Consider the following 11250-nt stretch of genomic DNA (forward strand, 5'->3'; position numbering starts at 1 on the left):
ATTTTTTGTCATAACCAGAATTTTCCAACAAAATGGATCCATTTAAAAAATGATAATGAGAAAATGCGTAAATATACTCTCGAAAGATAAGTGGGTATAGGAAGTCATGTTGCCGAGATTTCTCAAGTTCTAAATATCCTTGAAATTCCTCCATTTAAAATTTGATTTGAACTGGGGATACTATAATGGATTTATTGGGTTATCAAATGCTACATAGTGTGATACAGTCAAAACAAGGTATGACAGTAAAACAAGAATAATAATAGCTACCTCGTAAATAGATAAGACTTATCAACGGACTCTCTATCCTTTTTTTTGCCATCTAATCGGTTTATATTTTAGGATAAAAAAAGATGGTTAGAAATCCTTTATTTTTTCAACCCAACCGTTCTTTTGATTTTGGAAAAAAAGCTCTTTATCAATATACTGCTTCTTCTACACATTCCCCTCTACCCCATAACGTAGAGTAACTAATAGTTAGGACTTAGAAAAAAATGGATAACTGAACTCACTCATAAGAAAAGTCCTTCCCGCATCAAGCACTAATATAGTTTTAACGTTTAATTAGATCGGGGAATCATTTGAATTAAGAACATAAGCCCGTTACTTTTTATTTCTCTATAATTGGAGCATAGTGCCCTATCCATTTATTCATTCGACCCGACTTGACTTTTTTTTTTCCGCATCGAAAATTCAAATAAGGTTTGGCCTAATCTAGTAAGGTAAAAATATTACTAGAATTTTCCATTGATACGACATGCTACTTTTTCCATTCATTCCTTTCAGGATCAGTCGCGGTCTTACACACTCTACCAATAGTATGGACGAATCTGTTACTTCATAGAAATGTGTAAAAGATGCTAGCCGCACTTAAAAGCTGAGTACTCTACCATTGAGTTAGCAACCCAAAAATATCAAAAAAATTTCTGTGTAGATACAATCGGAATCAAAATAACAAAAGAAATGAAATTATACGACTTAATCAAAATATTCCAATAAAAAAAAACTTCTTATATCATATCACACAAAAGTAATTTTTTGTATCACAGAAAATACAATGAGACCATCATGTGCGTGAAAAGCAAAGATCATGAAACGGAGATAACTAGCTTCATTTATACACGATCGGATTATATTTGTTTGATACATTGTTGTCAATATTAATGTGAATAATGAAAAACGCCTACAATGGAGAAAACAAAAGAATTATAAATGAATAAAAAAACAAATGGAAATAACAATTTGAATTGAATAAATAGATTTATTTTATATATAGAAAATATATATAAAATAAATATAGTTATATTTAACTAGATAAAGCTAACAAAATAGAATAAGAGAAAATATTCTAATAACTAATATAATAATGATAAATTATATTAAAATAAGAGAAAAGAATTCAAAAAACTACGGACTTGGATTGGATTGGTACTATAGAGATAATCAACATAGATAGACATAAAAGATGTAGGTGAAAGAAGAAATTAAGGAAGAAGTAGAAAAAAAATATATCGGGTTTATTCACATTCACTCCATAAATCTAAATAAGTAAAAAAAAACTTAATCCCTTTTTTTATTTATTCATAAAATTGCAACAAAATCACCCCATTGATGAGGTAATGTACAAATATTTATTTATTATATATATAGTATAGAACCAATTAGTTCATTTAGTCACTTAATTGATCTTTTTTCTATCTATCTTAGATCAATTTATATCAATAAAATCAAAATATCTTTTTGTCGTTATCGAAGATGGAATTTGAAGGTAATAAGTGTATAGTATGAATAGAACAAGAGAGGGGGAAATACTAGAGAAAAGATTAGCCAAAGCTATATACAAGTTATCCACACCCTCTTTTTTTTATTTCATTAATATTAATGGAATTTCGGTTATTGATTAAGGTGAAGTTCCGTAAAAACACCTACCTTCTTTAAAATATTGTGAACAGTTCCTGTAGGTTGAGCACCATTTTCAAGGAAATATAGAATAGCAGGAACATTTAAATAGGTTTGATTCTTTATGGGATCATAAAAACCCACTTTACGAAGATCTCTTCCCTCTCTTCGGGATCGAACATCAATTGCAATGATTCGATAAACGGCTCATTAGGATAGATGTAAATTAACAATAGCCCCAGAATCGTATAAGAAGTTTTCTCCTCATACGGCTCGAGGAAATTCAAAGTTATGTATAGAATTCTAATTAATGTCAAATAGATCCATAGATTATTAAATCAATTAGACTATGATTTAAATATTTTTTTCTTAATTCTTTTGTTTCTTTTGTTTCTTTTTTTTGGAAAAAAAAAACTCATTCTTATCCCATAACTCAAGTTGGATAACTCTTACTCAAAGGAAAACAACCCTTTAAGCTTAAGCATTTCATTTATTGAGTGGTCTCTAACCCCCTTATTTTTGCCTGTCTCCTTTACCTTTATAATCTATTTCGATTCTTCATTCAGATCTAGTTTAGTTATTGAGACAATTGAAAAATATTTTTACTTGTTCCGAGATCTTTTATCCTTGCCTTGAATCATTGGGTTTAGACATTACTTCGGTGATCCTTAATCGTTTCAAAATGGCAACAACATACCATTTTTTGTGATTTCTTTTTATCAAAGAATCATATAAATAATGGATTCTCGTGTGATACACTTTTGATCAAATTTGATGTTTGAATTTGAAACTTGTTCAAATTGGATCCTTTCGATTTCTATACCGAACCTATACTTACAAAGTAGTTTTAACATTGATTGACACTAACCCTAAATCTCTGCCCTTGATAAATGAATCAATACTTTCTACTCGAGCTCTAGTGAAACAGAATAAACGACGTCGAGTCAAGAGCATCTTCATTTCTATATAATATAAAATGGTGGGTGTAAGAATCCATAGTGGATCATGTCCTTCAAGTCGCATGTTGCTTTCTACCACATCGTTTTAAACGAAGTTTTACCATAACCTCTAATTTCTTGGAACTGGTACGTAATTGATTCATTTATGGAATCATGTATAGTCATTGGGTTAGTTGGTCCATAGTAATCTATACTCTTATGACATGGGTAGTTTTTGAAAAAGTCTTAGCAATACTTCAATTTATTTAAACCCATATTTTATTATATTGGATCAATAACATTTTTTTTGTATGAGTGCAATATTTATTTCTCTATATATAGATATTTTCTATATAATTTATATAGAGAGATTTTTTTTTGAATTTCTATAAAATCAATTAAATTAAGAAATAATTAATTACGAATAATTAAGAATCTCCATTTTTCAATTTCTTCATGGAATGGATTCATGAGTTTCACACTATATTATTATTTGAATAAAGTTTTGTAAAAAAAAGAAAGGATTTATTACATTTTATTATCATAAATAAACGTATGGATTAACCCATCAACTAGATAGATCCTAAATAAAAATCTTTTTCACAAAAAAAGAAATAAAACAATAAAAATACATACATATCAACATTTTCTACCTAGTTTATTTAAATTAAGTGACTCAAATAATCTTTCCCTAAAATAAAGTGAAAAAGATGTATGAATTGTTACTTGGATTTACAATTATTCATTACAGACAAATACAAAATACGAAAAAATGAGGTGAAAAGAAATATATAATATATTACATATGTAACTTTATTCTTTATTAATTAGATTCGGGCAGATATTCAAATTGATATTTTCCATTATGGATTAACTCCTATCTACCCCAATTATATAGAGTAGATGCATCATAAATCAAAAAAGGATCCTAAGAGGGACTAGACTAGTTTCGGAGGTGCTAGACTATCTTGTATAAGGCCAAAGTCAAACAGATCTAGATTAAACGATTGTTCCTGCCTATTTTTTTTTATTTATTTTACAAATAGGTCTTAAGAAACTCAAGACCATTGATTGAATTCCATTAGTGCCAAAAACACAAACCTTTGTGTTTATAATTTATAAATCCACAGAAAAAAAATACTCGGGTTTCACACACCATTTGAGAGATAGAGAATAAGAGAGGCTTTCGCATTTCTTAAATGCATCATTATAAGAAAATAAGAAAAAACAATCACATTCTATCTTATATCTAATACTAGACTCTTAAGCATAAGGTTGTTTAAAAGGGCAAACTTGTCTGATATGATATTTTTTCCGAACCTCCGAATAGCGGGACCAAAACCGTTGCCTTACCACTTGGCCACGTCCCATTTATATTCAACACTAATAGACATTAATATTGGTAGTAGTTGGTCGTCAATTCCAGTACAAATATTTATCGAAAAATTAGATTGTTGCTCGGATTTTGATACATTTATAGATCCAATTAAACTCAATTTATTGATCATTACATATAATTCCATTAAGATATCCTATGAAAGTAGGATTTCTTCTATTCTCTTTTTATTGGAGAATTGAAGGATTTTTTATTGGCTAAGTTCAAATCAAAGAAAGGTTTTTTACTACTTTATGTTATTAATTTTTCCTATCCCATATATCATAGCAATAATAGGGGATTAATAACTCAATCAAATCAAAAGAAATACAATTATCTTCAAGAACAAAGAAAAAAAATTGTTATGCTTAATATCTTAAGTTTCATCGGTATCTGTCTTAATTCTTTCCTTTATTCAAATAGTTTTTTCGTCGCCAAATTGCCCGAGGCCTACGCTTTTTTAATCCAATAGTGGATGTTATGCCAGTAATACCTCTATTCTTTTTTCTATTAGCTTTTGTTTGGCAAGCTACCGTAAGCTTTCGATAAGATTTTGAATACTGTTAGAGACAAATTCATGATTTACTAGAAAAAAAAAGATTCTAACTAGTTATAAGATCAAATAAGTTGTACATACTGAACCTTTAAGTTGAGTCCAATATTGAAATTCTTCTATAGATGTGATAAATCTGGATCACTCTCATTTTTTTAACTTTTTTCCTTTGAACGACCAGTCCCCCACACTATATAATTGTGGGTCTGAAATCCAATTTTTAGTAATCAACGAGAAACATTTCACTGCATTTCTTGGTGTCAAAACAAGTTAAAATAGAGAATCTATTTTTTTTTTTTTTTAAAAAAAATGATATTGGAGATTGTGTAATGCTTACTCTCAAACTATTTGTTTATACATTAGTAATATTCTTTGTTTCTCTCTTCATTTTCGGATTCCTATCTAATGACCCGAGACGTAATCCGGGGCGTGAAGAATAAAAAAAATCAAAATTTTTTCCTTGCTTGATTTTGAAATGTTCTTAACATTTTATCTATTCCACATCTTTCCTTAACTATAACAAAAAATACCAAGTAATTGACAGAAACGGAAAGAGATGGATTCGAACCCTCGGTACAAAAAAATCGTACAACGGATTAGCAATCCGACGCTTTAGTCCACTCAGCCATCTCTCCCCAAATTGAAAAAGGATAATTACTATCATACATTGCATAAAAAATTGAAAATGAAGGCTTGAAAAAAAGATGGATATCTATCTATAAAATCGATAAAAACTTTTTTGATTAGCAATTCAATTCCATTTAGATAAATTAGATAAAGTAAGGGCTCAAAAGAATAGATATCTCCAATCCTAATATATAAATAATACCAATATATTAAAGATTACTAAAAATATTTATAAATAAATCAAAATAAAGAAATAAAAAAGTGCTTCCTTTATTTCATGCGAAAAGTCCTTTTCTTTTTAGTTCCATGGCCTGGTCAGTACGGCTTTTTTTGTTCCAATGAATCATAGATAAAATTATTTATTTGATTTGAAAACAAAAAATGTTTTTGAAACAAATAAAATTGAAACAACAAGAATCATAAGAAGATTTATTATTTCGATTCCTATGATACAGAAAAAGCTGATATAGAATCAAGTTTCCATTCCTTTCCATATTATTATTCTTTATTACTTTATTTATTATTCTTTATTACTTTACTGGAATCAAAAACTTGTTAATTAGTTAATGAAAATGAGTTATCTTTTCCTAATTTCATTAGTCGCCCGGATGAAAATACGTCAATGCTCGAATTTTTCATGATTCTTTTTTTATCTGATCTTTTTATTACTTATTAATACGACTTATTTTCGTCTTCGATAAAAGGTCCATTTATATACAATAATTGCATTGTAGCGGATATAGTTTAGTGGTAAAAGTGTGATTCGTTCTATTAATCCCTTAATAGTTAAGGGATCCTTCGGTTTGATTAATATTTCGATCAAAAACTTTATTTCTTAAAAGGATTTAATCCTTTACCTCTCGATGAAAGATTCGAGGAAAAATATAAATTCTCGTGATTTGTATCCAAAAATCAGTTTGAAATTGAAAAAATTAGATCATGAAATTACGAAACATAATTTTCTTGAATTGGATCAATACTTCCAATTGAAGGAATAAGGGATCCATGGATAAAGGTGGAATTTTTTCTAATCGTAACTAAATCTTCATTTTTTTCTTTGTATAAGGGAGATTGAAGCAAAACAAAATAGCTATTAAACAATGTCTTTGGTTTACTAGAGACGTCGACATCGTTTTTTAGCTCGGCGGAAACAAAATACTTTTCATAAGGATTATTTTAAATAGAAATAGGGAACGAAATAAATACCTGGAAAGATTGTTATAATCTTCTCTTGTATAGGGATCATCTATAAAGCGGGTCCTTTTGAATGCATTCAGACGGAAAGGCTGACATATATGTTATGGGTGGCATTTTTTTTTGTTTACATCTTACATTTAGGAATTTATCCATCTTCCATAAAGGAGCCGAATGAAACCAAAGTTTCACGTTCGGTTTTGAATTAGAGACGTTCAAAATGATGAATCAACGTCGACTATACCCCCTAGCCTTCCAAGCTAACGATGCGGGTTCGATTCCCGCTATCCGCTTATCTTATTCTTATGATTGATATTTTATAATATATATTATAAATATAATAAATTATTTATTAATATTATATTAATGATTATATTAATGTATTAATGAAATTAATGTATTAATGAATTTCATTTATATTTATAAATTCATAATGTAATTAAATTACTCAAATCAAAATTTGCAATTTACTTAATTTTAAGTAATGTAGTAGTTAATGTAATGCATCATTGAATTGAATACGCAATTTCCGGAATTCTCACACATTTTTTTTACGAACAAGAGAGGTGAAAATACGAAAAAATAAAATTGGAATGAAAAGCGTCCATTGTCTACTGGATAGGACAGAGGTCTTCTAAACCTTTGGTATAGGTTCAAATCCTATTGGACGCAATTTTTTTCCATATATTTTTTGAGTTTGAAATTTCTATATCATGTCACGAAAGGTATTTTGAATGATTTGAATAAGAGACGCTTATAGTTAATATAATAACTATTATTTATTAATAGTAAATTATAAATTTCATAGTAAATTATAAATTCTTTTTAATATTAATTGTCACTCTAGTTTTAGATTTATTTATTATATATATAAATAAACTAATAATTCGATTCTGTTTTATTTGAAGATAAGATATTAGTAGAAAGGATATTCAAATTCTAAATATTAAGATATTTATGATATTCTAAATATATTATATATTATTAGAAATAGAATCTAATTTTCACTTTTCACTATTCAAAAATTTCTTAATTGTATTTACATTTCATTTTAATATTGATATATATTTCTAGAAATATTATCTACTTTCTTTAATATATTTATATCTTTAATATATTTATATTTATATATATTTATGTTTAGTATTTTATAGAAATTATATATATTCTACCTAATAAAACCTAATACATGAAAAGAATGAAATTATTTCATGTTTAAATTAGAACATTTTAAAGTTCTAAAATTGATTTATACTTTACTGGTTTTCTTTTATACTTGGTCTTGAAGTAGAAAACGTCCCAGCTGTTCCTGAATAGCTTCTTTCAAAAGGGCTTCCGCTTCATTGGTGAATGTCTTCGTGGAAGATATTATTTCTTGAAACTGAGGTTTATTCGTTTTTACGTAAGTACGTAACTCAACGAGAAATTTCCTTACTTGTCCAATTTCTAATGAATCAAGATAACCATTAGTTCCGGTATAAATAGTCATTATCTGTTCTTCTACCGTGAGAGGGGCTGATTGGGATTGTTTGAGCAACTCACGTAATCGTTGACCTCTTGCCAATTGATTCTGAGTAGCTTTATCGAGATCAGAAGCGAATTGCGCAAAGGCTTCTAATTCGGCAAATTGAGCCAATTCCAATTTTGATTTGCCGGCTACTTGTTTCATGGCTTTAATTTGAGCTGCAGATCCTACTCTGGAGACGGAAATACCCACATTAATAGCAGGTCTGATTCCAGCATTGAATAGATCGGCAGATAAGAATATTTGTCCATCGGTAAGGGAAATTACATTAGTAGGAATATAAGCTGAAACATCTCCCGATTGGGTCTCAACTATTGGTAAAGCAGTCATACTTCCTTCACCTAAAGCAGAACTTGATATAGCGGCTCTTTCCAAAAGGCGTGAATGCAAATAAAAAACATCTCCCGGATAAGCTTCGCGGCCCGGCGGTCTTCGTAAAAGAAGAGACATTTGTCGATATGCTTGTGCTTGTTTGGAGGGATCATCATAAATGATTGAAGTGTGTTGTTTTCTGTACATAAAATATTCAGCCAAAGCTGCTCCTGTATAAGGGGCAAGGTATTGTAATGTAGCCGGAGAATCCGCCGATTCGGCTACTATAATAGTGTATTCCATTGCCCCCCTTTCCTGTAAAGCAGTCACTACTTGAGCCACAGAAGATGCTTTTTGACCAATAGCTACATAAACACATATTACATTTTGCCCTTGTTGATTGAGAATCGTATCCGTGGCTACTGCAGTTTTACCGGTCTGCCTGTCCCCAATAATTAATTCTCGCTGACCACGTCCGATAGGAATCATCGAATCAATAGCAATAAGTCCTGTTTGAAGAGGCTCGTATACGGAACGTCTCGAAATAATACCAGGAGCGGGGGATTCAATTAACCGAGAGTCAGAAGATGAAATTTCACCTCGGCCATCAATATGTTTAGCCAGGGCATTTATAACACGACCTAAATAAGCCTCGCTTACTGGTATCTGAGCAATTCTTCCCGTTGCTTTTACAGAACTTCCCTCCTGTATCAGCAAACCATCACCCATTAATACAACACCAACATTATTTGATTCTAAATTTAGAGCTATGCCTATAGTACCCACTTCAAATTCTACTAATTCCCCTGCCATTACTTCATCAAGACCATAAATACGAGCAATGCCGTCGCCTACTTGAAGTACAGTACCGGTATTTACAATTTTGACTTCTCTATTATATTGCTCAATACGTTCACGGATAATATTACTAATTTCATCTGCTCGAATGGTTACCATGAGAATTTCGTAATTCTTTTTTTTTGTTCTTCAAAACAAAAATAATGCCTACAGTAGAAGGACTAATCAGTTAGTTATTTCTTTCATCGTCCCAAACATGCCAATATTAGCACTGATGGTACGTAAATGTAACTCGTTGTCCAAACAACTATTAAGAGGTCCGAGAGCTCCTTGTAAGGCTTGTTGGAAAACCTGTTGTCGTACTTGATTAATCGCTTTTTGTTGTTCAAAACGAATAGTTTCATTTTTATAATTTTCTAATTGTTCCAAACTTTTAGAAGTTGAATTAATCAAATTCAATTTTTCTCGTTCTATCTCAGAGTATCCATTAACTCGAAACTGATCCGCTTCCATTTCGACTTTTCGTAAGCGGGCCCGGGCTTTTCCAGCTGTTCAATGGCCCCCCCACGGAGTTCTTCTGAATTTTGAATTGTTTTCAAGATCCTCTGTTTTCGATTATCTAATAAATCACTTAATGAAAGTAGATTGTCTTTCCATTCATTTCAAAACTTCGACGATCCCTTCCCGAACCAAACATGAATCTTTCGATTCATTTGGCTCTCACGCTCAATTATTTCAATTATTTCTGGGAAATTCCCATATATCTTTTTGAATGTAATGAGCCTATCCTCTTTTCTCTATTCATATTCCACAAAGAAAAATAAACAAAATATTTATCATTAATCCAAGACCCGAATAGTCGGAGGACTCTTCTGACCAAACAAACAATTGGCAGCAAAGTTGTTTCTTTTTTTTTTTTCTTGAAATCCAAAGAATTTTTCTTACTTTATACATAACATAGGTCATCGATTCAGCATTGGATAAAAAACGAAAAAAATGGGGTTCAAAACATTTTATCGACATGAGTGTTCTATATCGAAAAAAAAATCCCAACAAATTTGAAACGATTTATGTATTAACATAGTAGTAGAAAGAGTACCATGCTGCGTCCGGACTTCAAACGGTTTAGCTTTAACCAAGTTAATAGTCCCACATTATTGGTTGATAGAGAATCAAAGTTGATTTACCAATGAATCACGAAATGCTATGGTTCTTCAATATGATTTCTTCATTTTGTCAGAAGTAATTCGCGGGATCATGCACCTTTTCGTAGTTATAACTAGAAAAGTACAGTTGGTTGTATCAAACCTATTCTTGAAATAAACAACTCGCACACACTCCCTTTCCAAAAAAAATCAATACACCAAGCACTACGCTTAGATTTATTGGATTTGTTGCTAAAATATCGGTATTAAATCCGAAACTCTCGGCGGATGGCCAGTAACCCAAAGAAATGAAAGAATCGGTTACATTTTTCATATGATCTCCTTTTATAGATAAAACTAATTATCTATTTCTTTCTATTTTTTTATTAATTTCCTATTTCTATTCGAAATAGAGTAAAAAATATGTTGTAACAATCCTAAAAAAAAGTTCCATTCGAGATTGGACTAAGAAAGGGAAGGAAGAAGGCGAGTCAGTATGCTAATGCCCCATCCTCAAATCAATCCTTCCCATAGGTTATTGTCCCAACGAATAAGTAATTGTAGGAGTGAAAGCTTCATATAATTCGAAAAAGCAAGATCAGCAAGTCCAAGTAAAGAAAATACAAAAAAAAAGACGTAATTTTTTTAGGATTAAACAAAAGGATTCGCAAATAAAAGTGCTAATGCTACAACCAGTCCATAAATAGTTAAAGCTTCCATAAAAGCCAGACTAAGCAATAAAGTACCTCGGATTTTTCCCTCCGCCTCGGGTTGTCTCGCGATCCCTTCTACAGCTTGGCCCGCAGCAGTACCTTGACCAACCCAGGTCCAATAGAAGCAAGCCCGACGGCCAACCCAGCAGCAATAACGGAAGCGGCAGAAAT

The 11250-nt window shown here is 30.6% G+C and overlaps 1 pseudogene across 1 annotated transcript; it reads right to left on the reverse strand.

The window, feature by feature from the left end:
* Window positions 1-8618: 8618 nt before the first annotated feature.
* Window positions 8619-11017, reverse strand: LOC150030249 (ATP synthase subunit b, chloroplastic-like; annotated as a pseudogene). Its single transcript, XR_016527116.1, has 2 exons — window positions 10556-11017; window positions 8619-9870 (listed from the first exon to the last, which is right to left on the reverse strand). The product of XR_016527116.1 is annotated as an ATP synthase subunit b, chloroplastic-like (transcript).
* Between the last annotated feature and the right edge of the window lie 233 nt (window positions 11018-11250).

Source organism: Benincasa hispida, unplaced genomic scaffold (assembly GCF_027475165.1).
Source record: "Benincasa hispida cultivar pf3 unplaced genomic scaffold, pf3_genome.v1.1 HicScf407, whole genome shotgun sequence".
NCBI lineage: Eukaryota > Viridiplantae > Streptophyta > Magnoliopsida > Cucurbitales > Cucurbitaceae > Benincasa > Benincasa hispida.